Source organism: Oncorhynchus clarkii, chromosome 6 (genome assembly GCF_045791955.1).
Source record: "Oncorhynchus clarkii lewisi isolate Uvic-CL-2024 chromosome 6, UVic_Ocla_1.0, whole genome shotgun sequence".
Lineage (NCBI taxonomy): Eukaryota > Metazoa > Chordata > Actinopteri > Salmoniformes > Salmonidae > Oncorhynchus > Oncorhynchus clarkii.
The window spans coordinates 65,703,770-65,730,364 of NC_092152.1; the positions used below are offsets into that span (position 1 = coordinate 65,703,770).

Below are 26,595 nucleotides of genomic sequence, written 5' to 3' on the forward strand. Positions count from 1 at the left end.
TATCACTGTAATTTCTACACCCTCCATCTTGTGAGGCTCGTTACTACATTTGCATTTGCCTCCAATCTGGGAGCTCCGCCTCCTGCATGGGCCTGTAGCTCCAAGCCCAGCACCCGGCCATAAGAGAGGCTGTGGGTTCTAGACATTATCCATACCTGTCTGTGACCCACAGAGATTCTCCTTAGACAGAGAGCAGAGCAGGGCCAGGCTCTGACAGGTTCCATATCACAGACCTATCAAAGCTATAGAGAGGACATGGATAAAGAGGGAGAGGCAGAAATCTAATATGTCTGTCTGTCCATGGCATGGTGGAGTTGGAGTGCATATGGAGGAATGTGGCCAAGACTGGGACTGACTGGGGAGAAGTGTAATTCAATCAGCAGCGCTGCGGCTTGATGCAGATTCACTTTGTCAGTTGCGCTTTACCAGTAATTCATCTTTTGGAAAACAGAGACAATCCAAACAATCATTTCTTTCAACTCAAAAACCTGGCAAAAGGGGCGGGTGAAAATCTAATAACAAGGATTTGATAGGCTAACACCCCCACCCCCCATCACATCTCACCCTATCAAATAAAAGTTTGCCCTGCCTGACGTACGGACTAGGTCTGTCCATTATGTGACGTCCAGTAGTGGGACACAGAGGATAAATCCTGCAATTATGCCTTAACTCACCATTAGCTATATGGACAGAGAGCTTGCAGTCTGTACACTTAAACAGATTGCCTCAACACACACACACACACACACACACACACACACACACACACACACACACACACACACACACACACACACACACACACACACACACACACACACACACACACACACACACACACATAGAGAGACACAGTAGTGGAATGTGTGTGGGTAAACCGTGTGTTGTGGGGTGGGGGCAGTGTGTGTGTGGAGATGGGGGGGGGGGGGGGGGTCCAGATGGGCAGGCGGGGAGCCCAGTCTTGGGAAAGGGTTGTTCCTCCCAGGGCCCTGATTGCACCCCTCCTCAGCACCATTCTGTCTCCTCTGTGAGTAGCAGGACTAGGCTACATGGGACTGGGCTGGGCTGGGCTGTGCAGCAGAGGGTTAACCGCCCTGCACCGCCCAGTCACAGGCATGAAGTGAAACAATGAAATAATGGCAGCGAGTGAGCGGCTCAAAAGGCCTGGGTGGAGGGGGGCCCTCGGCATAGGCTCCTGCAGATGTTGCTGGGCCCGGCGAGTCACACACACATTAGCATTCCTGATGGAGGGAGCCCGGATTAGGGAGCTGAATGCCTTTCTCAACCCTCTCTGTCAGAGCCTGAACACACCGGAGAGAGAGCCAGGGCCAAGGAGAGAAAGCACAGACAGGCCAGGAGAAAAGGGGGAAGACAGAGAGGAATAAAAGCACATTCAGAGGAAGTTAAGGATAGACTAGTTGAGAGAAGGACTGATTGTAGACGTTGGGGGAGAGGTGGGGAGAAAGGCAGATGCAGAGCTAGAGGGAAAGGCCCACAAATAGACTAAAACAGCAAATGAAAGAGTGGCATTAAATGGGCAATAAAGAGAAATGAAGCGTGTGAGAATGTAATGCTTTTGTATGTGTGAGAGAGTATGTAGAATATAATGAAACTTCTTCTAAGTCTATTTGTATTTGTGGCCGTGTGAGTGAATGAGCATAGACAAAAGGCTTTCTTAGTGTGTGTGTGTGTGTGTGTGTGTGCAGAGACAAAAGGCTTTCTTAGTGTGTGTGTGTGTGTGTGTGTGTGTGTGTGTGTGTGTGTGTGTGTGTGTGTGTGTGTGTGTGTGTGTGTGTGTGTGTGTGTGTGTGTGTGTGTGTGTGTGTGTGCAGAGACAAAAGCTTTTGTGAATGTGTGTGTCAGGCCGTCCTCTTTTCCCAGGCCAGAGGTCCGGAGAGGCCTCATATTTCTAGCTGCTGTCAGGCCGGGGTGAGAGGGAGAGACAACGAGGAACAGCTGCTTTCTACGAGGTGCCCTGGCTCCCTCATACAGGCCCTTTGATCCAGCCTGCCTTGGCCAGCCAACAGTCTCCCCCAGTGTGTGTGTGTGTGTGTGTGTGTGTGTGTGTGTGTTCATGGGTGGGTGTAATTGGCGTGGTGAGGGCCACAGGTGCTGGCTACCCACGCAACCTGGCGGCGAAACCCAAGTGGCAGAACGGGGGAAAAAGTGACACCAAAACCCGATCTCTCTCTCTTCAGCGCTCCTTCTTTCTTTGTCTTAGTGTAAGCCAAATTATTCCCCAGGAATGCAGCGGGCCCGGTCTGAAATGGCTGTTTATTCAGCAGAGATTCAAGAATGTGGTGAGATACACACGCTCTCACACACAGACTCATACATACATATACACACACACACAACAGTTGTTTATTTGGAATAACAAGAGGCACCACTAGTAATTTGTTTTTAATTGCAGGAGAAACCTCTGCCGAGGGATGACCTGTACATCTGCCCAGCAGAGAGAGATGGAAAACAACAGCAGAGAACTACAGCTCATCCAGCTGCTCCAACTTTGTGGAGGTCAACCTTTGTCTTCAGTACCGGGGGATCTGGCCAGGCTCAAACTCCACGCTGCTAACCCATTTCGTCTCATGTCAGGATCCCTGGGACTACCTCTCTATTCAAAGTGGAAGGTTTCCCTCTCTCCTTCTACCTCACCCTCTGTAGCCTGTTTGCATCTCTAGTCCCTTTCATAATTCTATCAATGGTATAATTCTATCATAATTCTATCAATGGTAATTACTGACAGCACTGCTGTCATTTCTGAGGGAGGGAAGGCGGGGGAGAGAGAGATACGTCTCCATCAACAAGGCAGCTCATTCTGTTGGTTGGCTGTCACAGAGGAGTCCCACCGTAGGACAGCTGGGCGGCTGGGCCTGGTCCTGAATGTCCAGGAGACACGCTGCTCCTGGCCCTGTCCTGTCCTGGCTCTGACTCCCCTGGCCTTTTAACTTCCTCATCCCTATACTATTATTTATTTTATTTATTTTGCTCCTTTATACCCCAGTATCTCTACTTGCACACTCATCTTCTGCACATCTATCAGTCCAGTGTTAAATTGCTAAATTGTAATTATTTCGCCACTATGGCCTATTTATTGCCCTACTTCCCTTATCCGAACTCATTTGCACACACTGTATATAGATAGACCTTTTCTACTGTATTATTGGCTGTATGTTTGTTTATTCCATGTGTAACTCTGTGTTGTTGTCTGTGTCGCACTGCTTTGCTTTATCTTGGCCAGGTCGCAGTTGTAAATGAGGACTTGTTCTCAACTAGCCTACCTGGTTAAATAAAGGTGAAATATATATATTTTTTTTCAATCAGCCATCAATCCTATTTATTCCAGTGCGTGGGGTCATCAGGGCTTGACAGCTCCCAATGCTGCTCCACTCTGCCAAGACAGACACCATCAAAAGCACAGTCTTTCACCTCCCCCATCTGACATACAAACACACTGTGGGATGTAGAGTAGGTCAGGAAAAGGTAGCCCAGTGTAATGTTTTTACCTGTTTCAAAAATGTAAGCACATTTTTTTAAATAAAAAAATGATAACTGCAGTGAATCTGCAAGTTAAGTTTTATTTGTGTGGGTTTACTCTGATAGTACACACGCAGCAATGCTATTTAAGGACAGATAGACTATGGTAACAGTGTGCATAAGCATTGACTGTAGGCCTGAGGAAGCCTGGGCCTCTAGTAGGAGCCTATGCTGCCTGTGTGCTCCCAGCTTCCCTGCTGTCCTTATTCCTCCTGCCTGCCAGCCCCTGACAACAGCTAGCGCAGGGAGACGACACCGGAGCACAATGAGGAACCCTGCCATTTGTCAGTTAAGATTGGTGTACCTTTGTCCCCAGTCAATGACTGTCAGTAGCTCTACAAGTTAATATTTGCTTCCGTCTTCTCATAAATTTGCATGGCATTAAAAACCTGACCTAAATGCATGTTTAACACCCCCAGTAATTAGCAGAGCATTTCATAGTGGGAGGGAGAGAGATAACAGGCTGCTGATTCCTCCCTGGCTGACTGTGACCTGGCTGGGCTGGGAGAGAAAAGAAGAGAGGAGAACAGGATGGGAGGCAAGGATGAAAAGAGGGAATAAACAGGGCTGGTGTACTGCCTCTTTAATCTAGTACATTAACTCCACACTACACCACGCAGGGAGGAGCCAGCATGAAGGGAAATAGCCCCTCCAACACAAAGGGGGAGTGTCAATGAGGGGGCAATAAGGAAAGACAATGAGTAAACAAGCTGGGGAAAGTCCAGACCAGGCCTGGCGTGTTAGTACAACTCCCTGCCTCTCCTCTCCTCAACCAGGCTGGCACGGACACAATAGCCCCAGTGTAATTAGCCACCCAATTGGTTGTTTAGCATTTGCATATAAATGCCCTCACAGACCAGTGCTAAACACGCTGACACAAGCTGTGCCCAAAACAGACGTTCGCCATACCTCTTCCCCTCTAGGGGGTCCCAGGGGCCCTCTTGTGACAGGGTAGTACCCCCCTCCCTGCGCCTCGTGCCTGCTCTGGCTGCAGGCTGGTACTCATGGCATGGCATAAGTGAATGGGGCGGTGCGGTAAAGGGTAGCCGGGTACTCGACTTCACATGGTTCCTGTTTCTAGTGAGGTTGTGAAACAGTGCAGCCAGGCTTCCTGTTGAAGGCCCACACAGCCAGTCGTCATGACAAAGTACACTTTCTGACACTAGCCACATTACTGGGGAGATAAACAGGGGGGTGCAGGTGGTGTGCACACACATACACACACGCACCACACATACATACACACACACACACACAAGCATACACACACACCCTCTACAGCACACACACATGCACCGGATTGTCCTGAGGAAACCAGAGGTCTGCGGAGTGTGAGAAAGTGTGTTCTCTGCTGATCAGGGTCAAAACACACAGGCTTGTTTAATGTGACCTGACTTACACAGAGAAGGAGAGAGAGGAGAGATAGGGGGATTTGGCAGAGCAGACCAAGCTCAGAGATTAGACTAGTCAGTCAGACCACTTTTACACGGTGCTTCACATTGAAGAGGAGATACACCAGATGCGGTGCTTTAACCGTGTCTATAAATCTGGAGTTTCTATACATAATGTTGGAACAATGTCTTTGTATGAGGGCTCTTTTGTTCACCATTTACATGTCATTTTCTGTCCACACTGTTGTTATGACAATGGTGATTCATAAAAAAATCTAAAGAACGGAAGGAAGTGATGGGACTGGTGTCTGTGCCCCCCCCCATCCTCGCCAATATAAACAAAGCCTGTGTCACCTACAAACTGGCCCTGCTGCTGAGAGAGGACAAGAGCCAGAGCCTCTCTCCCAGGCTTGCTAATAACTAGTCTGCTCTGGCACAGAATAGAAGAGAGAACCACCGCACAGAGGGGACACTTCCTGTTTCATCCCCCAGCCCCGAGCAACCCTCCACAAGCCTACAGCCCCAGAGAGCAGGCCCCAGGAGCCCTGCTGGAGGCAGGTAAGAAGAGAGCTGTGTTAGCGCCAGAGGCCTGGTTCTCCCCTACAACAATGCAGCCTGTTTCTCCACACCGGGACAGGACCTAACATGAGGGAACACCTGGCTTAAAGAGCACAGAGGAGAAATGTGGCCAAACCTAAACCTAGCACCATGCTCTCTCACTCTGTCCTACACAGAACACCTCACCTGATCTGCAGAAACCACATTGAGCCTCAGTAGAGATGCTACACAAATGAGCAAGCCTAAGCTCTGTGGCAATTTTTAACAAACTACTCCAAAGGAAACCTGCTTAAACATTGCCCTGAAGTCGTTGACTACTGAGAGAGCCAGAGAGGAAGAGAGAGTGATAGTATGTGTGTGTGTGGGGGGGGGGGGGGGGGACACTGGCACCTGACAACTAAATACTGAAAGATTTCAGGCTTTGAGCTCCCAGCCCAACACTCACCTCTGGCTGACCTGGTGAATGTGCCCAGGCTGTGTTCAGTTCCTCTGCTGCTTCACACAGCAACACTTCACTGCTATTTGTTTATGCCTGCATTCAACAAGAAGGCCCGTTTGTCCTGTCCAGTTTGAAATAAATGGAGGGGGAAAAAAGCTGCCTTTTCTTACCCAAGTATGAAATGACAGAGAGATAAACTGATACTTAGTCAATCTACCACGGGAGGATTAACTCATCATTAGATGCAGTAGCATGTCAGAGGCTGTGTTTTGTTTTCACATGCCATCTACAAATAGGCCACAGTTCTCTGCTGCTGTACGCATCATTATGAATGCTATCACACTGCCGTATGAAGCTAGGATCTGATCAGCCTTATGAAGCTAGGATCTGATTAAAGTATGAAGCTAGGATCTGATCGTCCATATGAAGCTAGGATCTGATCAGCCTTATGAAGCTAGGATCTAATCGTCCGTATGAAGCTAGGATCTGATCGTCCGTATGAAGCTAGGATCTGATCAGCCGTATGAAGCTAGGATCTGATCAGCCGTATGAAGCTAGGATCTGATCAGCTGTATGAAGCTAGGATTTGATCAGCCGTATGCAGCTAGGATCTGATCAGCCGTATGAAGCTAGGATCTGATCAGCCGTATGAAGCTAGGATCTGATCAGCCGTATGAAGCTAGGATCTGATCAGCCGTATGAAGCTAGGATCTGATACGCCGTATGAAGCTAGGATCTGATCAGCCGTATAAAGCTAGGATCTGATCAGCCGTATAAAGCTAGGATCTGATCAGCCGTATGAAGCTAGGATCTGATCAGCCGTATGAAGCTAGGATCTGATCAGCCGTATGAAGCTAGGATCTGATCAGCCGTATGAAGCTAGGATCTGATCAGCCGTATAAAGCTAGGATCTGATCAGCCGTATGAAGCTAGGATCTGATCAGCCGTATGAAGCTAGGATCTGATCAGCCATATGAAGCTAGGATCTGATCAGCCGTATGAAGCTAGGATCTGATCAGCCGTATGAAGCTAGGATCTGATCAGCCGTATGAAGCTAGGATCTGATCAGCCGTATGAAGCTAGGATCTGATCAGCCGTATAAAGCTAGGATCTGCCGTTACAGAGCAGAAGCTGAAGGGAATTTAGCAGTGACCAGACGGGCTCCGTGACGTCACAAAGCCAGGGTCACCAGTCTGTCACGGCCGTCTACCCTAGTGTCGGTCCCCCGAGGCCTGACTGGGCCCCCAACCCCCCTCTAGACCCATGCCCCAAACCCCCAGCACAGCACAGCCCCGTGCCTGGGTAAGTGAACCTCCAAATGAAAACCAAACAGTCATGGGAGTGAGGGATGATGCGTGTTGAATATGAAAAGGCCAGGAGGACACTGTCGTCTGTCACCACCACGCCAGACACCGGCCACAATACAGAGCATGGCTAGCCCAAACAAACGGAAGGGGTGGGGGAGAGGCAGAAAGCCTGCCATTAGCTTCACTAGAGGGTGTGTGTGTGTGTGTGTGTGTGTGTGTGTGTGTGTGTGTGTGTGTGTGTACACGTCTGCGTCTGCATGCGTCTCCTCCTCCTCAGGCCAAACACAAATACACACAGCTCCAGTATTGGGTGCTACTGTGTGGGAGTCTGCATCTCTCTAATCAATTTATTATGAGGCTCTGAGGTCCTCGTGTTTGTTCATTTAACACAGGAAAAAAATGAGCACGTAGCATTTGTTTTAGGTACAGTGTGTGTGTGTGAGAGAGAGAGAGAGAGAGAGAGAGAGAGAGAGAGAGAGAGAGAGAGAAAGAGAGAGAGAGATGGTGGGGAGGAGGAGATGTGGAGTGGGGAAGCGTACAGGACAGACGCCCTTCATCTGACAGTGGATGTGTAATAATGTGGCTTTGAGGAAGTGTTGATTTAATTGCAGCCCAGTGCAATGCTTAATACAGTCTGTAGGACACCTGGCATAAACAGGTTCCACCCAGGAGAGAGTGGGGAGGACATGGGCAATTACACCCCCCCAGCCAATCAGATGGCTCTCCTGACATCTCCTGTTTGACATCTAAATGCTCATTTGATGAGAGGAGACAGAGACAGACAGCGTATTTCTCCTTTTTCAATTATAATGTCTGCAAGAGGACAATGTGATATAAACAATCATCAATTCCAGCACCATACGTGGAAGCCTGAGCATAATGTAGGTCCCACCCTAAATAATGATATTACTGTGTGTCTCCTTATACCACTATCCCCATAGCTATTACCATTACTGACAAAACAACATCACATAAAATAACAAAACCCTGAAGAAAAACTGATCATGTTGTCTCATTGTGTATAAATATAGTATATCTCATCATAAATGAATAACAAGGTGGCAGAGAAAATGTATAATGCAACAACAGCATTATGAACAAGTCCATGTAAAAATGTCCTTTGAAACTAAAATGGAATCATTTCCTCTCCTCTGTGGTTGTGTTAATAGAGACCTCTAAAAAGGCACCAAAATGGCTGCAGCACTCGGGACAGATCTGATGTCTGAACACACATTCAGAGAGGGGGGTAGACATTGGCCTTGACATTTTCACACACGCACACACACACACACACACACACACACACACGCAGACGCACACACACGCACACACACACACACGCACACACGCACACACACACACACACGCACACACACACACACACACACACACGCACACACACACACACACGCACGCACACACGCACATACACACACACACACACACGCACGCACGCACACACACACACTACAGCACTAACCCAACACAGTAGCTAAATAGATAGCTAACGTTTCAACTGAACACAATGCTATAGCATTACCTTTATGCTCATGAAATACAAGCAGGGCCATTGCATTGAAATGACTTTAATGATCAATGTAAATATGCAGCACATATGCTGAATGTCTCTAGATATTAAAACAATTATTTCATGACAATAGCTGTAAATGCTTCCATGCTTACATTCACTGAATGTTTCTACTTGGATCAAAATAACACAACACATATTTATATTAGGTACCTGTATAATGTGTCTCACAATGAGCAGGATAATGTAATGACTGACAGAACAGGAAAATAAAAAGTACCACAGTCAACTAATGCTTAGAAGTATCAGCTACATGCATTTCACGCGTCAGTGTGCATTCTGAGACACAATAAAAATACATCAAAAATATACCATTTGCATGGTCCTCATTAGCACTCGCTAGACTAGAAAACTGCATTAAATAATGAGCTGGTCTGAGAATGCTAGAGGAAAAAAGGTAGTTAGCAACGTGTGTGTGTGAGCGTGAACGCGGTGAAAGCCCGGTGGACGGCTGCCATCAGAGGGCTAGGGAGGCTGCAGCACTTAGAGGCCATTTTATTGCTTTGCTGTGGTCAAGTGAGGTGCACCGAGCTCAATTCCACCGCAACAATGGCAAAGAGGGCCGCAGAGACAAAGGGGGCTATCCCCACTTCTTAACCCCTTCACTGCTGCCCCGACGGCCCCCTGAACAGGAGGAATAACAACAACAGACCACCTCCAAGGAACCCGGAGAGAATGGCAATATTACATAAATACTACACCGGCCACAATGGCTGTCAAATGTATGCATACACACACACACTGAGTCGCATCACGTGCATAGCGTACTCTAAGCCCAGGAGGTGAGATGCTAGGGATGTGAATAGCTCGGGAGCAGTTGTCGTTTCCTGAGCGTCAGACAGAAATAGTAGATGCTAGAGTCCCATCAGGCCTACCGTTGAGAGCAGGCCTCACACTCCAGGAGACTGGAGGTTAGGGAGCATAACTGTTACCACCTCTCTCTTTCTCTCTCTCCATCCGTCTCTCTCCGTCTGTTCTCTATTTCTCTATCCGTCTCTCTCTATCTCTCTCTCTCTCTCTGCCCCATAGGGGACCTGGACAGCCTGCCGCACATTTGCAAGTGAATCACGCTTTTTGTTCTTTTTTTTTTACACAGAAAAAGGGAAAGCGGGTGAGTGAGGGAGAGGGGGGAACCTCCAATCCCTACTTTCTTTTGTTCTCTCTCTAATCCTGAGGAGGATAAGCTGTGAGGTACACAGAGAGGAAGTGCAATGGGCCTGCTGGGGTCCAACACATCCCCACGACGCATTCCTGAAGCCCAGCCTAACCTAGACCCGGCCGGACCCAGCCATGAGACTGAGACTGGGACTGGGACAGCCCCACACGGCCACCTCTGCTATAGCCACTGAATCATAGTACTAACTGACTGGAAACACACAGCACTGCTAGCCTCTCAAATTAATGCTTCCTCCACCTGAAAATAAAAAGAATATCCAACAGAAATTAATATTGAGTAAAAAAACTAAAGAATATAGTAGCATAAACAAAACAAGAACGTACATGGATAATAACTTGGATGGATAATACCACCTGAACAAATACACTAACACCTTTAGGCAAATATATCTGGAACCTTTAAATTGCGTCATGTGAGTTAGATATGTGGAGTTATGGGAGGATTGTAATGGAGGCAGGAAGGGACTGTCTGACTGTCACTGGCTCTTTCACTGTCCTCACTCCCTCTGCGCCCGGCCCATTGACCGACAGAGGCTATCGCTGCAGCTGACAGGCTTGCATACTCACGCTCACACACACACACACACACACACACACACACACACACACACACACACACACACACAGTCAAAGCAAATCCTGTTGCATCCTTGAGCTAGCTAGCCGTAAAACAGTGAGGTCAAAATGACATCTGCTGCGGATGGACGTATGAACCTGACTGAAATACAGAAAAAAGATGTATTCTTCCTGGATCCATTTACCATAATATTAATGAATTATTAATTATAATATTCTTTATTTAAATTGATGGAAAATCATATTTCTGCTTTTGTATATGCTGTAAAAATATATATATATATTGTTATTGTTATTGTTATTAAATATTAAAATAATCAAATTAGTTTAACCACATTAGAAAAATGAATATTGTATTAATGCTGCTAGTCTCTTAAAAAAGTGACAGAATTATGCAATTAATCCAAAAATATGAATTGATGAAATGTCATAAGACATGGCCTTTCTGGAACCTGGTGTACACAGCACACACGACACACTCACCTGACACACACACACACACACACTTTCTTCGCTGGGGAGTCTCACTCCATGAATCTTTAATAGTAGCATTTCAGTTACATAATGCACATTTGACTAGCACTGACAAAAGCATATTACTGATAGACACGGCGTAACTAACAAAACAATACAGGAATCGCTGCATGGAGCACAAGTATACACAGAGGAAGAGGAAGAAGACGACAAAGAAAGAGAAGAGGATGAAAAGAGGGTGAGCGTGTCATCAGAGTCACAGGCCAGAAGGCTCCATGCATTGTTCCATGGTTCAGTGTGGGGAGAGAAAGGCGACCTCTGTCTGTGTGTCCACCATGTTTTATGCATTCTGTCCTTTGTGATGATAAGCACCGAGGGTGGAATGCTGGTCTCCGGGGTCCAGGAGAGGGGTGGGCGCTAGGCTGGGCCTGGCCGGGGGTGTGGGAGGGGGGGGGGGGGGTGCAGAGATCAATTGGGCAGCCCCTGGAGTGCTCCCTGTCGCCCGGGTACGTAGCTACGTAGGCTAAATACGCACGCTGCATGGCCCGCATGCACAGCGGGAAGCTACAGCCAGCCGCTGCTGTCCTGAATATGAGACACGGCTTTAGATGCTATGCTACTGCTGTCCTAGCCTCCACTAGCTGCTAACCGGCTATGCCACTGCTGTCCTAGCCTCCACTAGCTGCTAACCTGCTATGCTACTGCTGTTCTAGCCTCCGCTAATCGGCTATGCTACTGCTGTCCAAGCCTCCGCTGCCGCTAACCTGCTATGCTACTACTTCTCCAGCACTCGTCTGCATCACATCACACAGCACTCGTGGACCAGTCCCTGCCAGAATAAAACACCCTAGCAACATGCCTTAACACTGCGAAACAACCATCACACACATCTCTACACACTGATGGGGGAAATGACAGGAGCTACCAGTGCTTATGTTTTTTCAGTGTCTGTTTTTGTAATAAAAATGTAATAATCAGAAATGATTTCTACAAATCACATCCCTAACATTAACGTTAGCGTGTACACAGTAAACAGATACTGTGCAATAGCAACGGTATTTTCTAATGATTAGATTGCTAATTATGCTGATTGAGAAGTGTGTCTAATTTTAAACACACACACACATACTTCCACATGTGTATGGCATAGAACATCTGTATTTGTTTTCAGGAATGTATAAATCACTCTCAATAACCATGTTTGCATTTGGATGCAAATCTGGGTGTAGCTATATGGATTCTAATTGGAGCACCAGGTGTAACTCTCAATCCGCGCATACCAGCTGGTATTTTTTTACGTAGTGTTATATAAATGACAAAGGAGGCCGAGTGACCAACGTGGAAGGCCATCTATAGCTGCTTAAACATGGAAAATATAGTGAAAAAGCCTATAGGAACTCTTACCTACAAATCCGTATCTAAACCTCTTCTCTCTCTAGCACATTAATCAGGTGAGGTGTGGGTTTTTTGGTTCCTCTTGTTCTCTTTCTCAAGTTCAGACATATTACCAAACAAAACACGTCTGCTTTGTTTTGTATTTTGAAGATAGTTCAGCGATAATACCCAACAGCTCATGTGGTGTATATATCCAGACAGCAGTAATATTCACAAGTGGGGTCGCCTGCATTTTATAAGGATTACTCTGAAATTCTCTCAAATTGACGACATGACATTGCACACTTCCACCTAAAAAGGAATAACAACACATACAGTACACACACCTTCCCAGGTGTAAATCTACCCCACAATGATTTATAGAACGTTAACACAATAACATATTGTGAAACAGCAAACCACAGAAATTCCTGACAACTTCACTTCAAGAAGATAAAAGAACGACAGCACGAACAAGAGCTCAAAAAGAGGACAGGGAACAGGGAGGGGAAATGGACTGAAAATCGGTTCGCTGCTGGCATAGAGGAGATCTCGTGATGATTTGGGGCTGCTGGGAGCAGAGACCAGGTAGAGCATGCACACACACACACATACACACACACACCTAAGAGTCACTGCCATCTCCTGGCCTCCTCCCCTTGCTCCCCGCACCCCATGTCCCACCCCCAGCCCGCCCCTTAATGACACGGCTGACACGTATGCCACTGGCCTGGGCTACGGTACAACTGGAAGAACAGGTCCTGGCTGTACAAGCTTGCATATTCAAAACCATAATCTGTAATCTGAGCCACTGCTCCTGCTAAACTCATTTACACACAGCCCTACAGCAAATGGAGGAGGCAGACGTTTAGCATCTTTCTCTCTCCAGTGCTATCAATGGAAAACTAATCTACACAAACATATGCACATTTATACTATCCTCACCCTTAAAGCAGTTCAACCCAGTGTAAAAGGAATTTCTCATAAGTACAATCACAACAACATCTAAGATTGTGATAAATAAACTAAAATAATCTAAAATAATTAACTGGTTTAAATGAATGTAATAATAATACCAAAAATATTATTAATAATAATAATAATAGTTCATTTATATAATTAATAAGACATCATTACTGATGTAAATTATTTAAATATCAATGTATTAGGCATCATCGCTGGTAAAAAATATTTTTGGGAGGAAAAAATAAACCTTTTTGGATTTGATTTGGCAACGTGACCAACGGTTGGTGAATATATTGTGTTAGTCCATGCGTTGCCTGCCCCTTAGCGGCCTGGCGCTGGCCCAAAGAGGGCTCTCTCTGACTAAGGACATGGCAAAGAGCTTCCCTAGGGGTGCTGCCAGCTCCTGAGAGCAAGGGAGAGAGGGAGGAGGGGGCAGTAGAAGACCAGGGTAACTGTCTCTCTGCCTCACGTTACCCTGTAACCAAGGCACCACTCAGCTCTTTATTTCATCACTACTAAACCCCCTATTTCCGTTCCCCCCAATCACATGCCCAAATAGGACCTGCACACTCAGTTTCAGACACACCAGTAATCGAATATGCTCATGGAACCGGACATAGGGAGATAACGCAGGTAGTATCACAGGATGGACGAATAGGGCGTCATCTACAGACTATCACTGAAACAGGAACCTCAATCAAATACCTAACGTCACCAGACTACTGACTATTCACTGCTTATGATATTATAAACAAAGATCACGATAAAGAACAACATAACTGTGATATGAATGTCCTTACTCCAAGTATTTTACTACTTGTAATAACAGTAATAATGTTGATCATAAACATCATACTAATAATGATGATAATTACAATTATGGAACATTTCACATTTTATCAACAGCATCAGTTAACTGTCCATATCATAATTCCCGGCAGAATACATAACCTATCCTACACATAGAGTAATATAACATTCTGCCAGATGTGCTGGCATTCATATACTGCAGGCTACGCGTTCTGTCCTATTATGTGTATCCTATGGTTTAACACCGTTATCTAACATTACATGGTGATAGTGAATAGTAAAGTACAACATTTAACTATGGGTAAAGACAAACTACAAGTGTACAAATTTACACAAAATATGCTTTTATGTAAATATATCTATAAAATAAATATTGTTATATTTCAATATAAACAAACTGTGCGACTGACAATGAAAGACCTTAAGACAAAATATGGTCCTGAGATAAATGCAATAAAATCCTTGTCAATAAATGTAATTAAAAATATATATGTAAATTAAGGATCATGCTTTAAGTCCCTCTCCTTCCGTCTGTCAAGGATTAACGGAATTTAATACTTTACAAAAACACAACCCTGGTCATTACTAATGAATTGGAAATCAAAGTTGAGTATTTACAATGATATTCAGTGTGCTGTAGCTATCTATGCTGAAAACATAGTTCCTCGTGACATCTACCCAACCCACAGTCCCCTTAAGCAGAATACACAGCATGGTCAGACAGATACAGTGGTTTACCAAATCACATACTACACCTAACCATAAATCTGCTATGTGATTCTAACAGAGTACCACACAAGGAAATCAAGAACCATCTTAAACTCCCATTAAACCATACCTGAGCTGGTAAATGCAGCTGACATAAATATTATACATTGGATAATTACTTTTCAAAAATATCAGAAGGCGTCAAAATAATCCTAATCTGTAGTACACATATTGTAGTTGCTTTTCAAATGTTTCTACCAAAGGTTTTGATATCAAATCCAGGAGTCTTCTAAGAGCAAGTGAGATGACACCGAGTAGCGTTGCTATTTGTTTTGTAAAGGAGGAGGACAGAGAGATCGAGAGAGGAGGGAGATGGGCGAGGGAAAGAGAGATGGCGAGAGGAGAGGGAGTCCTGGCACAGCACATGTACTACGCTATATTTTCTTCCCTATGTCACGCCTGTAATTATTGCCCAACCTACGTCTACAGAGCAGAGATACACAAAAACAAACTTACAGGCCCAAAATCTACTGCTCCAAGTTTTCCCTCCTGAAATATATAAATAATAATATAAGCAAAAAATAAAGAGGCAGGGTGTATTATATTCTCTCTTGCAGTAAAAAAACGTCTCCACTGCGCCTGCTAGTATATTTGTTTTCCCTCTCTCCCACTACTATCTTCTGAGTCCTGGACATACTGCTGGTCTGAGTTATGTATGCAGGAGCTACTGGCCCCTCTAGTTGGGGCAAGTCTGAAAGGTGTTAGGATCTGTTTTCCTGCCCTCTTTCCTGATTCCTTCTCCATGGCCCATGGCTATCTGACCCCTTCTATTCCTCTCCTCCCATCCCCTCCCTCGTTCCCTCTCCTTCTCTTTCTGTCTTTCCCCTACTCTCTCTCTGAGTCTTCAAACCCCATTATTATACTTTTCTTCATCATACTAGAAAACTATAGAACATTTGTATAGTGTTTCTCTCCTGTTTACCAAACGAGAAGCATGTTTTTATCTTGCACTTGCTGACCCCCACAATCTTATTGTTATGCTTTGTGTGACCCTTCAACGTAACCCCCCCACCCCTCTCCCCCAGTCTCACTTTCCCACTGCCTTCCCTCGGCTGTTTGTGTAGGGCTTTTCCTTCTTTCCTTTTTATCTCTCTTGCACTCACTCAGTGACCCCTGCTCCCCTGATTCTTGCCGTCTGACCCCCAGCCTTTCAACCTCCCCCTCTTTCTCCCCCAAACCAGCATATCCCTGCCTTGCCTTAGCTTGCAAAACGCTTTTCTTTTCCATCCTTCTGTCGCGAAAACTCGTCGGGCTGCTTCATTCTTTCACTCTTTCTTCGAGAGTCCTCCATTTCGTCCATGTGTTCTATGTTTTCTGTACTTTTTGGGCATCTTGGCACTGCATTCTGGGTCTTAAACGTCGGGAGGTCAATAGCATTTCCGCTTTTTCCTGTCTATCCGTCCGTCTCTTAGGGGGACTAGTTATATTCTCACTCAAACCTAATCGTCCCAGCGTCGTGTTACTAGTCGATGTATTGCTTTTCAATTAAAATCCGGCCTATGTTTAGATATTTTTTGTAAAATTCTTAAATCATATTTTTTTTTAAACAATCCGTCGTGTATGATTACACTATTTCTTCTGACAGTAGTGCATCCAAAGTTGATTTAGTCTCATGTCTTGTTGTTTTAGAAAATAAATAGTTAGGTTTCCTTTAGAAATTAGTAATAAGGTTGTTATTATTACGCAGGGAAGCAGGTTAGGTGATAGAATAACGTAATACATTAGCTTTTGAGTTTTCATTGATAATGTTTCCTTTTTGTAGGCCTATCTAGTATAATGGTTGTTATTTGTTATGAAGGTAAGCTATATCCAGTGGGAAGGAAATGTTACATTATTGCTCTTACTTATTCCATAAAAATCCATACGAGCTGTCATCTGTCTCGTCGGACAGCCAACCTATTCTGTAAATCCCTTTCTCTGCTCGCATCACCATTCTATTCTCTCCATGCAACCCGCAGCTCAACTCTACCTCGGCTATGGGCTCTCCCGTACCCGAGGTCTTACTGATCGGCTCTTGTCATGAAACACACTAGACTTACAAAACACACACACACACACATAGGCCTACCGATCGATTTGCATGTGACTCCGTCAGGGAATCAGCAAGAATCGACTTTAACATCGCTTCAAAGAAGCAAACAGGAATGAAAAATAAAAGAAAATGATGGACAAAGTGGGGAGAGTGAAAAGTATAGGAATTGAGATGTAAAGCGGGGCGGAGGGAAATACACATGTAAGAAACGAATCGGAAAGTGAAAACGTTGCTTAACATAAAGGATTTTATCAACCCGTGATGGTGCTGAAAACAGCGGACCGACCAAGAGGCATATCTGTCAAAATAAGAATGCGGACGGTGTTTCTGTTTCGCGGGACATACACGGACCCACAAGCTGGACTAATGTGCTCCTTTCCTGGCTACGCTCATGTGCAGCTCCCGCTACCCTCCTCCCGCTACCCTCCGTAGGCTGAATGTAACCCTTTCACATCGTTATCGTCCTCAAAATGTGTTTCTTGACACCAATAACACTTCTCTATCTTTCCTGATTCCATCGAAAAGCACAAATGTGCTTTTAAATTCATGTTTTTTGTGGTCTACTTCTTGGAGAGGAATCGCTGTCTTGACCATTTATTTTCTTCCAGTCATGAGGAGAACGAGGACGAACGCAGATGTAAACACAGGTAATGATACGAATAAAACCGAGAATAAACAAAACTACTTGCATGAATACAACTTGTGATCGCCTGTCATTTCTCAGAATGTGAGAATAGGGAAGATCGGTGCGTATCTGGATAATAGGAGAAACCTTCGGTTAGCCCACTACTAAAAGTGAAAAGAATCGAATCGTAGAAACATCGAGAGAGGAAAAGAGAGAAACGGCAAAGTTGTAACTTACAATTTTTCGCTGCCGCTTTGTGATCCTTGCTTTTTAATCCAGTATTGAGAAGATTCGGCTAAAGATCCCATCAAGGCAGTCCCTTTTGGTCAGTTTGCGTTTAGGATGGCAAAAGAAAGATCATTGTTGTTGCGGAGTGTAAAAAAACGAAGTATTAGTTGAATAGGGCAATATAAAAATAATTTGGATGCAAAGCAGGCGATGAGTCTTGTGTTAGAGGGAGCGAGGAAGAGGTGAAAGTGAGATCTGATGATTGAAAAGAAAAAAACTCTTTGGATCTTTATTCCTGCTAATTAGTTTCCTGCAAAAAATGGCTGTGATTAATTCAGTGCGCATGTGCTTCATTACACAGGCACGACGGGAAGGGCTAATTAGCCACCTTCTGGATCAATAAGATTCAGCAAAGGAGAGAGCTAGGGAGAGAGAGAGGGAGGGAGGGAGAAAGAGGAGGGAGGGAGGGATGGATGGATAGATGGAAGAAGAAAAAGAGGAAAGTAATGATCAGGAATTGAAAATATGGAATTAAGTACAGCGGAAAGTAAGAGTTTGATTAGAAGGAAGACAGTGAAAGTTAATACCGGAGTAGACGCAGCAGCAAAACACGCAATACCCCGCACTTCGCTGCATTTTGTCCGTTCTTTTTAGTTTTTTAACATTAGGCTATAACGCATTTATATTTCTTATTATTAACATATTTATATTAAAACACTGTAATAGCCTATATTCATTATTACATTTTCCTATGTTCTCACTTGTGTTAGTAGTGAGATTAGATGCAATCTGAGACAGCCGTGCTGACTGCTGGATTTTGAGATACTTTTTAAATGTATTTATACAATTCATAGACACAAGTCAATATTTTTATGATAGGCTGAAGTTGGACAGTACTGGAAAACAAGCAACCAAGACATAAAGCATTATGCATAAGGAAACTTTGACAAGAAATGCACATATTTGCTATAGACAACTAAATAGCTTGTTATTTCATTTTGTTTTGTAAATGAATGCCTAGTCTCATGATGATATATGTCTAACGTGTGGGATAAGACAGCATGGCACTTAAACCAGAATGCACATTCCAAGCGACTGAATAAGACCTATGACAATACAAATGAACCATTTATTTCCATATTTGCAAACGTAATAAGCTATTTAGACATGATCCGTGCATTTTAAGCACAAAACGAGACGCAATGGCTCTCTTTGCATGCCTTAGAGATACAAAAGCTTGTAACACTACTTCTAATGATGTGCAAAGTTTAAAAAGCTTTATTCCAAACTATCAAGTGTAGGGATCACTACTTTTATATGTCTACACATATATAATTTGAGCTAAGATGCACCTGATAAGTCTGCCTTAGCCTCACTGTAACAGACCGATAAGTTCTGTAACTGTGGTTGCATGCATTTGTAATAACCGACTTCTGGATACAAACATAAATCCTTTTCGTGAGAATGTGGAATCCTTTAATGAAAAACGGAGATTTGTCTCGATAAAATATGCTTTGTCCCAGGATAGTAGTGAGAGGGAGATAGTGAGATGAGAGACCTGAGGGGATTGGAGACTATAAAGTCTTCTGTCAGTGTAAAACAATAGTTTACAAATGACACTTGATAACACCATTGTAATACAAAACTAAATCAATTTGGAGACATGTTACATTACCTCGACAGCATATCGGCGATGTATTTAAAATAGTTACAGAATTTAAGTTGAAGTTGTGAAAAGCATAGACTCTAACTTCCTGTGTGTGTATATGGTATGGACATAGCCCACGTCCAGTCCACTAGTTTTGAGTAGGTAGCCTCTGTGTGTGATATTGGCCACGAAGCTAACGCATTGAATTCTGCATTTGATAATGTTTATATGTGTTTGAGTAGGCCTATGTATAGAATATTTATACAACAAACACTCAAGCAGCAGATGAGGCCACTGACAGTAAGAAATGCATTGAGGGAGTTTGCATTGCATGATTCTCATATCTAATATTCCTATGCAGGTCAATACAGGTAGAATATATTGGATTGAATTCAGTCATAATCAATAACGTTTCTTAAGTGTCCTAATCCTATACTTTGTAGGCCTAATGATTTTCACCTGTTATTACAAATTATAGCAATTTATCTAATCATCTCATTGCGCTTGATATTTCACTTCCAAGTGTTTTTTGTGAATTACTTTCTTATAGTGGTTAAATGTTTCAATCAAACAGTTATCTGAAAACAAGCATAATTGGCATTACTCAAGTCATATCCGTGCATTTAGAAATTATTCCCGATAAATGGAGAAACTTCCAAACGACTGGGTTCAAAGAGGTGACATTTGATCAATACTAACAACTGTAGTATAGATCGGTGAGGTTATCCACAGGTTTGCCTTTTTCCCCTTCACTTTCCCCCAAAACATTTCGCCTCTTATAGAGATGGTCACTTACTACGTTTGGTTTCCCCCACATGGAAATATTGTATTCTAGAAATCAACCTTTGAGCTTGTCCCATTGCCTTTTGTCATGATAATTATATTGTTGATTCTCTTTAAAGAAATTGACAATCCCTCACTTTCTGTTCTAACAGCTCCAAGCGGCCATGATCCGCACAAATAAAACTAACCCGCTTAATTACATTGATTGGGCTACATAATGTTTATTGGAGCAACATGAATCTGAATCACAGTCTATTCATTTTTTTTAATGAAGAAGTGCACGTTTGAGTTGATATAATATGTAGATTGTACAAAACACATAGGCCTGCCTATCATATTTTTCTCCCTAACGCAGCTGTAATTCTAGTTTTCGGCTACTTCGATGATTTTATACGAGAATAAACGCACTTAAATGTAACCTTAACTAAGAGTAATCTTAAATGAGAAGGTAATGTCTATATTTTAGCGTCTATATTTTTCTTAATGATATTAAGCTAACATATAGCCTACTTAAACGGCCACACACGTAAGTGATTTTATAATGAACACATAATACTATTTAGATTCAAATAAGCATGTAAAAAATATTTTTTTTCGATGTTTTAGTCTGAATGCTCATGTTGCATGCCTATTAAAATCTTAATTTGTATCTTGCTCTGATGTATGGTGAACATTAGGGATGACAATCAAAATGGGGAGCCTCACGTTCAATGTGAGCTCGTGCAGGTATGTTAGATCTCAGAGCCATCTACGTATTAGGAAAAAATCCTTACTTTGTACTCCACAGCTATGTACTTGCTTAACTATTAGGACAAAAAAGAGACAACGCCTGATGCAAACAATAGCGCGTGTGTGTGTGCTTATGTATGTATGTGTATGTGTGTGTGTGTGTGTGTGTGTGTGTGTGCGCGCGCGCGTGCATGCATGCGTGCGTGTGCCAAAGCCAATATTTGCAATGTTGCAAGATTTTGCACCCATATAAAAGCATATTTGAGGCCACATATTTGATAGACCAATCGGGAATGTATCGATACAGAATCATATCACCGAGGCCTGCCTTGCATGTCACCTGTACCAAAACCATAATGACCAAGTGTGTCAAACTGAGATGCTGATTTAGCTGTGTGAGAGGGAGACTGAAAGGATTTGCGATGTGTCTACTCTCTCGGGAAAGGGAGATTGTAAAACTGAATGGGTAGAAAATAGAGTGCGAGAGGAGTTCGAGGGCCAGTGAGCTAATAAAGAGCCTTGTGTGATTGGGGCTGGTGAGAGACATAGCCTATCTGAGCCAGTCTATCGCTCTAGCAAGCCGAACAATGCCAATCTTAGTTTACAGTTTATGTTTAACTAACGAGCATCAATACCGTAGAGATCTGACTCGGTAGGATAACTCACGTTTATGAATATACAGCCCAATTAGTACGAGTCCCCGCAAAAAAATGTGACAGGCTCACGAGCCTTTGTGTTAGGTGAATTACGATAACTGTCCACGTGCTAACCTCAATAGGCCTACATCGATGAGTGGCATAGCAAATTCACCACAGCCTGAATGACAGCCAGTGGATATGACAAAGAAAAGCTGAAGTAGCTTAATATGCTCACTCCATTATTTGGGTCGCATGAAAATACTTGACCATCACAGAGCTGCAGGAAACAAAACAATATATTTAAACACTAATGTATGGACCCTTAATCTTGTGTAACTTGGCTGTGGTTTGGAATAGTTTGTTGCTATTCTACATTTACTGACGTTAAGTGATTGTATTCATTTCTATTTCAGAATATGCATGGATAGGCCTACTGTATGTGTGTGTGTGTGTGTTACTTTATCTTAACCTCATGCGTGCCATCCCAGGATAACAAAGCACAAACGGGAGCACAGAGGAAATGAGAGCGGGGTGAAAGCGTTTACAGATAAAAGCTGCTGTCTGGAATAGCTCTGTAACTTTATAAAGGGATAATGAACATTTTAGTCCGGAGGATTTGGGGATTTGGGCTATTATATTAACATATGAGGCACGCGAGTCCAGGTTTCCTATATTTAGGTAAATAGAAGAGAAGAGGGCATAGCACATTCCGCAACACTTAAACAGTTTTCCAAGAAAACGTTCATCTTATAACATTGTTTTCACCTCATCACTGAATGACACTAACATGCTGGAATAAACACGTTTGATTAACAGATTACATAATTAGTCAAATGAAAAAAGTCACCTCTGGATAAATGTGCCTTTAAAAATGTGGAGAGGCAAAGTTAAATGCTGTTACATATGTTCCTTCTAAAACAAACGGAGTATTCTTCAAAGGTTTAGTCAGTAAGCAGCAACGTGCTTTTGTCCGGCCCTGCTGCGCCTGGGATGGATGGGGCATTACATGCTACCAGGTGCAATGGGAGCGCCCTCTTATGTTCACTCTGACCACGGGGATCAAGGAGCACATGAACCTGCCTCACCAGAGTCATGTGCCTCTCAGAAAGATAATCATTCCCGGTGCCCACCTGTGCGCCCCCGCGCCAGCCCATGCTATCAGACTGCGATAGTGTCTTAAGCTATTTACATATGGTCAACATGCAAATCACCAGATACAGTCCACCGCCCAAAGGAGATGTGCAAAGGACAAGACCCATACAGGCTACTCTAGAGGTGTTAGTTTAAATAAACAATACAGCTCATTCATCAGTGTTTACTGGTATCTAAAGCCATCTCTGCAGTGTATTTGCTTACGAGTATTCAGTGGTGGAAAAAAAAAGTTTTGAGAAAAAATTAATTAATCATTGAATAGACATGTAGATCTTCAACCCATCATATCAAAATAGGCTATAGTCTTGCTTTACAGCGGTTTTATAGTGTATATCTATTTCTTTAGGCTAATATTTAACTAGTCAATTAAACGTGATTACATTTTATTTGCTAGTTAGTGATGTAATAAAATATGAATATTAATTCATATAATTATCATTTTATTTTAGGTTATATCGTAATAAGACCTCATTCGGGACCTTATACAGATGTTAGAATTATGTATTTTTTAAGATTAGAGTGAAGGGTTGCCCTATCCCCTATGTATGGGAGTGTCTTACACACAAGTGAAGATGAATATATTACAATTTAGTCATTATTTAAACATGTGTTCCTTATGAATGCACTACAGCGACCGAATCTTTACGGAAGCGTTTTACGTAGGCCTAGAGGTTATTTTGCATTGAACTGCTAACCCTGGAGTAAGATCTGCCGTAGCCTGATGTTTGCTAAACTGTGATGCATGATGAATATTTCATCCGTTAGTTCACAATCCCCTCTTCTTCTCTCCAAAGACTATTCTCTTTGTCACACGCAGCATATACATTTAAGACACACAAAATGCATCTTTTGCATGATATTTTGCATGCCCTGCGTACCGTTTTGTATCAAAAGGCGTCCTGTTCTAAATAATCTTATAGCAAACCCACTTCATCTATTTAGGGTATCGTAACTGTGGTATCGTAACTGGAAAGGAAAAAAGTATAAAATATGAACAACATCCGGCGACCAACCTTGACCTATTGTTGTTCATTTTCTGTCCACCCATGTGTCATACTGTCTTTGTAAGGGCATTTCATTTCTACGTGTGTGCATATAGGCCTATGTCATTTTACTGTTTCTAAGTAGCGCAATATTTATTTGACAATTTGCGCTACTTAGATAGGGTGGACAAGTAAGTACCAGACTAATATATGTTTATAACATGTTAATTACAAAACTCCAAATTGTATTACTTAATCAGAACTTAATTTGTTTGAAAAGTTGCGAAACCTGTTTGTTTGTGTATTATGTGCATACTCCACTCACATTTCCATTGCTGATTAATCATTCGAAATTGCAATTCAAATCGTTAATTTTTTTGCAGAGAAAATCTTCATGTTTTGATTGAAATGAAGGATTGTAATATTCACCACATATTCACAAACGAGACGATTTCGATCTCAAAAACATCCATTCTATGCATTTGTAATTGTTTCGGTCTGTTACATGAATGTAGTGTATAAACGAAAATCAAAGGCAATTAAAAATATATATTTTTGTCTATAGTATTAAGTTTTGTTTGAGTAAATTAAAACAATAAACCAGCAACGTCAGAAAGTGGGGACATCACTGACATCGGTTGTGTGGATGCTAACTGAACTGGGAGCAGGACGACCTGTTTGTTGTGATAACCATGATTTAGAGTTAGTGACGTTGGAGGGTAAATATGACTACCGTCCATCTGGTCACTCTGTCTCGTTCACATTAAAAATAAGGAATATTCACTAATCTGGCTCTATTCTTAGATACTACTGTACTGCGCTGTTGGAGTTTGGAACACAAGCATTTCGCTACACCCGCAATAACATCGGCTAAATATGTGTATGTGACCAATAAAATGTGATTTGATTACTTGTGTCCTCCTGCTACCAACCCACTATACCTCTTCAGAATAATGACATTATTATTTTAATTCGAATGTTGTATTCGTTGTTGTTGAGTGGATGTAGGATGCTACATGTTTTATTGCTAATGTCGATTTTAGAAATGTGCATTTCAGAAAACGAAGGTCAGCAACGGGGTTTGCTTATGTAAATACTGTAGGCCTATGCAACATGCAACGTGTGTGTGTGTGCGCGCACACGCGCGTGTCTGAGCCCCGTTACCCGGTAGGTTTGCTACCACCGTATAACCCTGTTTTTTTTGTAATCAACTAATAATGTCCATTAAAATATGAAACATCAGCTTGATTTCCTTCGTTTATTATTAAAGTTGGTTCTATTCTGCATTTTGTTTTGTCTGTACACGCACACAATCCTCTGTTCCAACGTTAAAATAATGTGTTGAGAAACTATAAGTCATGCAAGGGGACAATATTCGTCTCTGTGCAGTAAAGTAGTACAGATGTCTCCTCATCACCCGTGCAAAAACAAGACACAAATGTATTTCAACCTGCCTGGAGCAAGCCTCAGTCCATCCGAGCAGCCTCATCATCCCTTATCACTGTCTGTCTGTGCTTCAACCATTTCATCTCTCTTCAGGTAAGAAAATTATTTTCAATAACGACATTTTAAACCAATTAGTTTCCATAGACACTGTGATGAATACACTGGTGAGGTAAACAATTCAACCAAGAGACCGGAGCACAGTTCAAAATTACGGACTTTTCAATCAAAATCAAATGAACGCTCTAACAACAATTTGATTGTCTTAGTTGCATTGTAGTGTCGATATACAAAGTTGGCCAATGCTACAAAACCAAGTCAATAATTGTATAAATGCGCGGAGTACAACCAAGATTACAGTGACGGTATAATTCACAGGCCTTATGCACGACTCCATAGTTCCGGTTACGCGTCGGCTAAAACAGGCCTAGCGCATACATTTCAGGTCTACGGGGACATATAGAATAATGGACAAATCCTGAGAGCTGCTGTCAAGTGCTCATGGAGACAGACAGAGCCATGACGCATTGGCTTTACGCGCTCTAGAGAGGAGAGGGGAGAGAACCGGGCGTCTCCAAAGACCAGGGCAGAGGGCTCCCAAATCAGAGCCATATGACCACTATACTGCACTGTGAATGAGAGGGAATATAACTACTGCAGAATAGAATAACGTCTGTCCACCCTTAAATTATCAACCTAAAAGGAAACATTACATCGACGCAGAATATGGTGCCTGGTTTGGCTTTGCGCTAACACATTCTAGGCCTAAATGGAGAGTCATTTTCTCCGAGATGCTGCCAAGGAAAGCCCCCAAATCGCACACGATGAGAGATGACAGGTGGAAGCGGACACAGAAGGGCAGCCGAGATCTAGGATATCGCCAAGGGTCACTATCTAAATCCTGTGCCTCTGGATGCATCTCTTTCAGCTGACATATATGGCTGACTTATGTGCCAAGCTATGGTCATGAAATCATTTCATCCACGCATGAACGCTTTCTTGAATTTGCCGTCAGGAAATCCTGCCTTTTCTACAACCCAAATACCAACAAAATAACCACAAATACCTAAGCTGAAATGACAAAAGTACAAATGTATGACTGATTTGTTGATAAACATTCGATATGGAAATGAAGGCTTGTTTACTGATTATATTGAATAAAGTATATGTTTTCATCCTCTTCAGATGTCATAATATCAAGGTAGAAAAATGAATCACATTACGCAATACTATTATAACTCCTATTCTAACTCGTATAGCCTATTGATTATTGAGCATCAACCTTTGTCTTTGAATGAGAACAAACTAACAATTTCAATAGGCTATCATAATTCGCCAGCTATCGTTAAGAATTTAAAATCCCCAAGTGT

At 43.0% G+C, this 26,595-nt stretch overlaps 1 protein-coding gene across 5 annotated transcripts in view; it reads right to left on the reverse strand.

Annotated features, from left to right (window-relative positions):
• Window positions 1-26,595, reverse strand: part of LOC139411454 (zinc finger homeobox protein 3-like) — a 183,648-nt gene that overhangs the window by 151,281 nt on the left and 5,772 nt on the right. Inside the window, exon 1 of one of the 5 annotated variants that reach the window (XM_071157850.1) lies at window positions 17,859-18,265. The exons of 1 other annotated variant lie outside the window; for it this stretch is intronic. The gene's annotated coding sequence lies outside the window, so the exon portion shown is untranslated. Of the gene's footprint in view, window positions 1-17,858; window positions 18,266-26,595 lie in introns of those variants that run through there. 3 more of the 5 variants (XM_071157852.1, XM_071157853.1, XM_071157854.1) reach the window with 3 other exon arrangements.